This window comes from Gossypium hirsutum, chromosome A11 (assembly GCF_007990345.1).
Source record: "Gossypium hirsutum isolate 1008001.06 chromosome A11, Gossypium_hirsutum_v2.1, whole genome shotgun sequence".
In the NCBI taxonomy this organism is placed as follows: Eukaryota; Viridiplantae; Streptophyta; class Magnoliopsida; order Malvales; family Malvaceae; genus Gossypium; species Gossypium hirsutum.
Window position 1 is genome coordinate 90,209,350 of NC_053434.1, and position 8,157 is coordinate 90,217,506.

The 8,157-nt window shown below is 39.7% G+C and overlaps 1 non-coding gene across 1 annotated transcript; it reads right to left on the reverse strand.

The window, feature by feature from the left end:
- Nucleotides 1-5,906: 5,906 nt before the first annotated feature.
- On the reverse strand, nt 5,907-6,013 carry LOC121210233 (small nucleolar RNA R71). Its single transcript, XR_005905355.1, has one exon. It is a non-coding gene; the product is annotated as a small nucleolar RNA R71 (small nucleolar RNA).
- Between the last annotated feature and the right edge of the window lie 2,144 nt (nt 6,014-8,157).

Here is an 8,157-nt window from a genome sequence, read left to right on the forward strand (position 1 = left end):
GTGACCAAGGAATTGCATGTATATCATTTTTCGAGCCTAGGGATTAAATCGTAAATAATGTGAAAGGTTAGGGGCAAAACGGTCATTTTTTCTGGGGGTAAAATTTAGGCTCTAAAAGAATAATGTGCGATATTGATAATTCATTTTTATTGTTATAGACCCGGAGAAACAAATTTCGGAGGTCTATCAAGGAAAACGAAAGGTTTCAGAATAACTGAAACGCGAAACCGACACAAATACCAGGTAAGTTCGAATAACTTAAAGTAAACCCATAATATGCCTAAATGCATGTTTTATGAATGTGTGATAGTTGTATATAATGATGGCATGAAAATTCGTGAAATGTGTTAATAATAATGACAAGATGATAAATGCCCTAGTTGAAGTTAAAGGAAAATTTAGTGGATAAACCATAGCTTATGTGACTTGAGATCCTGCATGTATTGCAGAAAAGGATTTAGCCTAGACGGGTAATCTGTTGATCTCAAATATAGATGGGATCTAGCCCAGACGGGTGTTCCTTGAGTGATCGAGCCTCCCGAAGAATATGTGTGCATTAAGGATTTGACCTGGATGGGTAATCCGATTAGGGTCTGAATTTAGCCTGGACTGGTAATTTAGAGCTGAGCTCATTAAGGGTTTTTGTCACTATAAGGGATTTAGCCTAGACTGGTAATCCTGAAAACACTCCATGAGTTTATATTATGGGGGATTTAGCTTGGACTGGTAACCTTGCCATAAGATGTAAGGTTCGCGGGAGTGCGTACTTGAGAAGATCACTCTTATGACTTGACGGTAAATGGATAATCCATCGAGATTTCCAAGGTACTCAACAGGATTAACATGAGATATAGAAATTAAAATGTTGGATGATGAGCTCATCTAAGACAAATTACATGATGAATTATTATGGGACTAACTTGATGCTTGAGTGCATGTAATAGGAGGCTATCCTATATTTATTGGATTGGTTTCCTAGCATGGTTGTATGCTAATTAATTGGTAAGTTTACTTTCCAGTTATTCGGGCTTACTAAGCATGTAAATGCTTACCCCTCTCTTTTCCCTGTCTTACAGAGCTTGAGGACTCTTAGAGATTGGAAGACGGTTGGAGTATTGTCAACACTATCCACTTGTCCTGTTTTGGTATATAAATACTTCTATTTTTTTTATAATGGCATGTATAGGTTTTTGATTACTTGGTGTTATATGTCATTGTTTGGCCTATGTAAAGGCTTAAATGTTAAACTTATTCTTTTTGTATATGGCCATAAGACCTGGCTCATTTCGTTGTAGGTTATGACCTACCAACCATGCGTGTTTATGTTAAAAAAATGTTTTTGTGATGATTAAATGTTGTATATTATAAATAGGAATTTGTAATGTGGGAAAAAACATGTGCAAATGGTTAGGCCATAATTGGCAATGAATTGTAATAATGAGCCAAGCCTAAATATGTTTCAATGGGATGGAAATCCTTATTACAAAAAAATGGGGAATAATTGAGTATTTTTGGTCATGTTAAATGCAATTGGGGTTCTTATATGTGAGGAAATGATGAGGGTGACCATTGCCTTGAAATTATAGCCTAAAAATGGTCCACATGGGTAGACACACGGGCGTGTGTCTAGGCTGTGTGTGACACACGGTTAGCCCCATGGGCGTGTGGTACGGCCGTGTGTCCCCTGCACCTAAATTTGTTTTAGTCAGAATGTATAGTAGTAAACACACGGGAAGAGACACAGCCGTATGTCTCAATCGTGTGGAGGGCATGACCTAGCACACAGGTATGTGTCTTGGCCGTGTGCCCCTAAATACAAGCTGACGTCATAAACAGAATCTCTAGGTTTTTGGACACGGGCGATCATACGGGCGTGTCTAGGCCACGTGAAAGACACGGGCCAGGGACACGGGCGTGTGCTTGGCCATGTGAAAACCCATGTAGGTTCAAAATAGAAAATAAATTCACTTAATTCCACACGGGTTAGGGACACGGATGAGTCCCAAAGCACACGGGCGTATGCATTGTCTCCACACAGGCGTGTGAGGCTTAACCTAGAAAATTTTCCTGAAATTTTTTTAGGTTCTCAGTTTAGTCCTGGACCATTCTCAATGTATGTTTTGGGTCTCATAGGCCCATAATTGGGACACTAAGATGTTATTTGATTGGTTTTAATTTGGAACAAAATTTTATAACCCGTATTTTTCGAAAATGTCTGAGTATGTGTTTGGTAACACCTCGTACCTGGTTCCGATCTTGGGTACGGGTAAGGGGTGTTACATTTAGTGATATTAGAGATACGGTTTAGTCGGTTCTAGACTACCGTAGGGTGTATCGAGTTTAGCTAAACATGTCATTATACGAACGTTGATAGTATGACATCTTCTAACTGTTTAATTGTCTTTGAATGTAGTAAATATCTTCCAATCAAGCGCAAGATGAGTCCGAGGGAGCCGAGAGCCATGCTCCAGCTTCTGTACAACGAGCTGTTTCCAGTAGTAGAAGGCATATGTCTGAAGGCCGGGAAGTGGCTAGAGCTGCCTTCTTCGACATGGTGGATGAGTGGTTTGAGGATTATTTGAGAAATCGCCCCAACATACCACGACCTCCCCTGCCCCTTAACCGACCTCATAAGGATGTGCCATGATGCATGGCACCTGTAAGAATTGGTAAAGCCCCGGTGGATAAGCTTAGGAAGTATGGGGCTAAAGAATTTAGAGCTAATATTGATGATGATGCTGAACGAGCTGAGTTCTGGCTCGAGAACACTACACGAGTACTAGACGAGTTATCATGTACGCTTGAGGAATGTTTAAAGTGTATTGTATCTCTTCTAAAAGATATTGCATACCACTTGTGGAAGACTGTATCTTCAGTGGTGCCAAAGGAAACATCACTTGGGAATTTTTCCAAGCGGAGTTTAAGAAGAAACACATCAATTAAAGGTTCTTAGACTCGAAGTGAAAAGAGTTCTTGGAACTTAAATAAGGAAATAAGACTGTATCGGAATACGAAAAGAAATTCATAAGACTAAGTCAGTATGCGACTGAATGGGTTCAAACAGAGTCAAAAATATGTAAATGCTTCGAGGAAGGTCTGCATAAGGAAATCAAGCTGTTAATTGGGATCCTTGAGATTTGAGAGTTTGCTGCATTAACTGATCGAGCCTAGAAGGTCGAGGAGCTCAATAATGAAAAGAAGCAAGCTAAGAGAGAAGCTTGAGTTTCGAGCAAGAGGTCCAGTGGTAAGACACTCTCATTTCCCACTAAGAAATCAAGGAGCCAACATGAACTCTCCAATTCATCGGTAGGGTATTCGGGTAGAGCGAGAAGCTCCAAACGACATAACCAGAAGTCTTTCTCCCCTATGGTGACTAGCGTGGGAACTGTAGATGGCCAAAAGCCGAGTGTAAAAGATGTAATAAATTCCACCTCAACGAGTGTCGAATGAAGAACGATGTGTGCTATAGATGTGGTTCTCTTGACCACTTCCTCAGAGACTGCCCAGAGCGAACCGATAAAGAGGTGGAATTAGCCCCGAAGTCGAGTGCTCCTATTTCACGGGTAGACCTTCGAGATATCCTGGAAGTGCTAGTGGCAATTGAGTTACGGCCAAAGACACTGTAAAATCAGAGGCTCGAACCTCGGCAAGAACGTATGCATTACGCGCTCGAGAGGAAGCCTTTGCTCCTGATGTCATCACGGGTACCTTTTTTTCTTTTTAATCCTTGTGTTGTTGCCTTAATTTGTCCAGGATCGACGCATTCATACATTTGCATGGGATTGGTGTCTAGTATGAATATATCCATTGACCCTACAAAATTTATAACCAGAGTGTCAACCCTGATAAACCATAATTTATACATATATTTACCCCATGCCTAACGCATTTATGGATGGTTTCTCCGTAGATTTGGTGAATTCGATGTTCTTAATCCTTTAATTTCATGTTTTATACTTAGGAGAGCATAGGAGAGTAAAAAGAGCGAGAAACGGGCCGAAAACAGAGAAAACAGACCCACATGGGAAAACAACACGGCTTGGACTTCCTCACACGGCCGTGGTAATTTGGTAGGATCGAAGCACGACTTACACGGGTGGATCACACGCCCGTGCCCATTTAACAGCCTTGACCACAGCCTTCAGTAATCGTACACGGGCGTGTCCCTGCCGAACCCAAGTTTAGTCCAATTTAGAAAAGGCCAATTTGGAGGGATCTTAGGCATTCCAAAGCCTATTTAAACACCTGAAGAGACACTTAGGAGAGGGGATACAGAGTAGGAAGAAAGAAATTACTCAAGGAAAGCCGATTGATCTATCTCAAAAGCTGGATTCATCATCATGACTGGAGATCTCCCTTCAAGTTCCTTCAGGAGTTTTGGGTTTTCTTATGTTCTGTTATCTTTATGCTTTTGAGATGTTTTCTTTCATAAGTATAAACTAAACCCCAATATACTTAAGGGGAATGAAACCTAAGACAGATCTTGTTATTATTATCTGAATTGTATGATAAATATGACTTGTTCTTAATTATGTGTTCTTAATTCTTGTTTTGATATTCCAGGATATTGATTCAAGTTAAGCTCTTATTCAGAGGATGAATAGACCCTATTAAGAGTAAATTTTTCATAATTAAGTGGATTTGATTGCACGCCTAGAGATAGGGTGACAAGATTTTACCGGATTAGGATGAAACCTAGTAAGGGAATCCATAGATCGGGTTAATGCAATTCTAGGGTGTTAATTAGAAAGAGATTTCAATTATTCAACCTAAGGTTAGATGTTATTAGTCCCGAGAAAGATAATAATATAACTTAGGGATTTCTATGGATCATGTCAAATGAATAAATCGTCTAATTCAGAGTCAAATAACAAGTGAAGTCTAGGTGGATTTGTCCTTAGGTATTGTCTCAATCAATCGAATTTTCCCAAAAATATTTTCCCAAGTTTTTCTTTCTGTGCATTCTTAGTTAGTAATTAGTTTAGACAACCAAACCTCTTAAATTTAAGGCTAGATAACAAAAAGGAAGTAAATACTAGTACTCGTAGTTCCTTTGGGTTCGACAATCCGGTCTTGCTGAACTATACTACTGTTCGATAGGTACACTTGCCTTAATCGTGATAATAAGTTAGTCTCAAGAACATTTCATTTATAAATTTTTAAAACTTGTTACGAATATCACGTATCAAGTTTTTGGTGCCGTTGCCGGGGAACTAAGATATTAGGAAAACTCGATTTTTATTACTTTAGTCACTTTACTTTTATTACAATTTAAATTTTTATTTTCTTTTCTAACTTTTCTCTTATTTCCTTCTGACAAATTTTTCTAGTTTATGACTAGAAGAAACCCGTCAGGACCACTAATTTTTGACGGTGAGATTGACCGCACAGTTCGAAGAAATCGGAGAGAAATAAGGTGAAGCCTAAGATACACATTGGACGAGCAAGAGGGTGATACTTCAACCACATCCGAGGAGATGGCTGAAAACCAAGAAAATCCACTACCTCCTGCGATTGCTGTTAATCAAAATCCTGCTCCACACATTATGTATGATTATGCTAAACCTTCTTTAACAGGAACTGAATCAAGCATAGTTACACCGGCTGCAGCCGTAAATACTTTTGAACTGAAACCTAACACAATTCAAATGATACAACAGTTTGTTCAGTTTGATGGTTTGCAGGACGAGGATCCCAACACTCACTTGACAAACTTTTTGGAACTATGTGATATATTTAAAATTAATGGCATTTCTGATGACGCCATTTGTCTTCGGTTATTCCCTTTTTCATTGAGAAATAAAGTTAAACAGTGGTTGAACTCGTTGCCACGAGGGTCAATCACTACTTGGGAACAAATGACCGAAAAGTTTTTATTAAAATATTTTTCGCCGGCTAAAACGACTAAATTATGTAATGATATTTCTTCCTTTGTGCAGATGGATTTAGAAACACTCTACGATGCATGGGAGAGATACAATGACCTATAGAGAAGATTCCCTCACCATGGGCTACCGCTTTGGCTACAAGTTCAAACCTTTTATAACGGCCTGAATCCTTCGACTCGACAAATGGTTTTAGTGGCAAGTCGTGAGGACAAAGCCAACGAAAATAGCCAGCGTTTATAATGTCGATACGGTCACCATGCTCTCTAATCAGGTAGGACTCTTGAATAAGAAAATTGATGGTTTCCTTAGTTCTTCACAGGTTCACCCAGTAATGCAATGCGAAGCAAGTGGATGCGGATCAAGCAGTTCAGAATACCCACCTTATGGCCACAACATGGAGAACGAATAGTTAAATTACATGGGTAACAATCCTCGATCTCAAAACAATCCCTAGAGCAATACTTACAATGCAGGTTGGAGGAACCACCCTAATTTTTCATGGGGAGGCCAAGGGAATCAGAGACCACCACCTCCAGGCTTCCAACAACCACCCTACCAACAAGAGAAAAAACTGAACCTTGAGGAGATGCTAACAAAATTCATCTCTGTGTCAGAAACTTGTTTTCAAAATACCGAGACCGCACTCAAAAATCAACAAGCATCAATCCAGGGGCTCGAAACTCAGATTTGACAGCTCGCCAAGTTGATTTTCGAATGTCCACAAGGTAGCCTGCCAAGTAACATTGAATCTAACCCAAGGAAGCAACTCAACGCTATTGCCAATCAAGATGAGGAAGGGCTAGTTGCAGAACCAAGGCCAGAAACGGTGGTAAGCATAGGTAAGGATGAGGTAGGCCATAATGAGCCAAAGCCGGTGATTACAGAATATAAACCTCGCGTGCCATACCCCAATGTGACAAGGAAAGACCGCTCAGACGAACAATTTGGTAAATTCCTTAAACTTCTAAAGAAACTACATATTAACTTACCGGTTTATTGAAGCCCTTTCGTAGATGCCAATCGCAATCAAGTTTTTAAAGGAGCTTTTAGCAAATAAACGGAAGTTAGATGAAGCATCGCATGTGGAGCTAAATGCGGTCTGCTCATCCATTCTACAGAATAAGCTGCCTAACAAACTAAAAGATCTAGGGAGTTTTACAATTTCTTGTTTAATTGGTAGTTTAGGTGTTAATAATACGTTGGCTAATTTAGGGGCTAGTATCAATGTTATGCCTTATAAATTATTTAAGCAACTAGGTCTAGGGAAACCCAAACAAACTAGGATGAGTATTCAATTAGCAGATAGAACTATCAGATTTCCTAGGGGTATTATTGAAGATGTACTCGTTAAAATCGACAAATTTATATTCCCAGTTGATTTCGTTGTTCTAGACATAGAGGAGGATAGCAACGTCCCCTTAATTTTGGGAAGGCCCTTTTTAGCAACCGCCAAAACAATTATTGATGTTGGCACAGGTGAACTGACATTTCGTGTAGGAGACGAAACAATCACCCTTCAAGCCTATAATTCGAATAACACATCAAAGATCGAAGGTGACTGTACAAATCATTTGGCTAAAACTAACCATATAGTGCAACCTTCTTTGCAGAAAATAGGTTGGAAGAACATACATAAGCCAAGCAACAACAAAGAACCTATCCATGAAGAACGAAGGTTACAAATAGAAGAGCTAGATGAATGGCGGACACATAAACTGAGAAAACATGATAAACCAAAACCATGCCATGAGAAGCTTAATTCCTCCAAAAATCAACTTAAAGTTGGAGACAAAGTACTACTCGATGCAGCAGATCCTCGAATCGCCACTTCTGAACCAAATAAAGAAAACCCTCTTATGGTAATTAGTATTTTTCCATACGGTACCGTCGAGGTAAACCACTCCAAATTTGGCATGTTCAAGGTAAATGGTACTCGTCTTAAACGTTATGTTGATAAATTTGATAGCAGGGATAAGGAGTGTAAACTCCTCGATTCACTATGATCATGCACCAGAGAAGTAAGTCGAGCTTAGACTGTAAATAAGCGCTTCTCGGGAGGCAACCTGAGCACTAGCAGTATTAATTTCTTTAGTTTTGAGTTTTTAACATCAACGTAATAATCGAATCATGGTACAGAGACTCTCTAAATACCACACGGTCAGGCACACGGGCATGCCTTAGGCAATGTGAAAACAAGGCAAAATTTTTCCAACACGGGAAGCGATAAAGTCACTACGGCCTTGTGACATGGCCGTGGGCGAACTTGCCA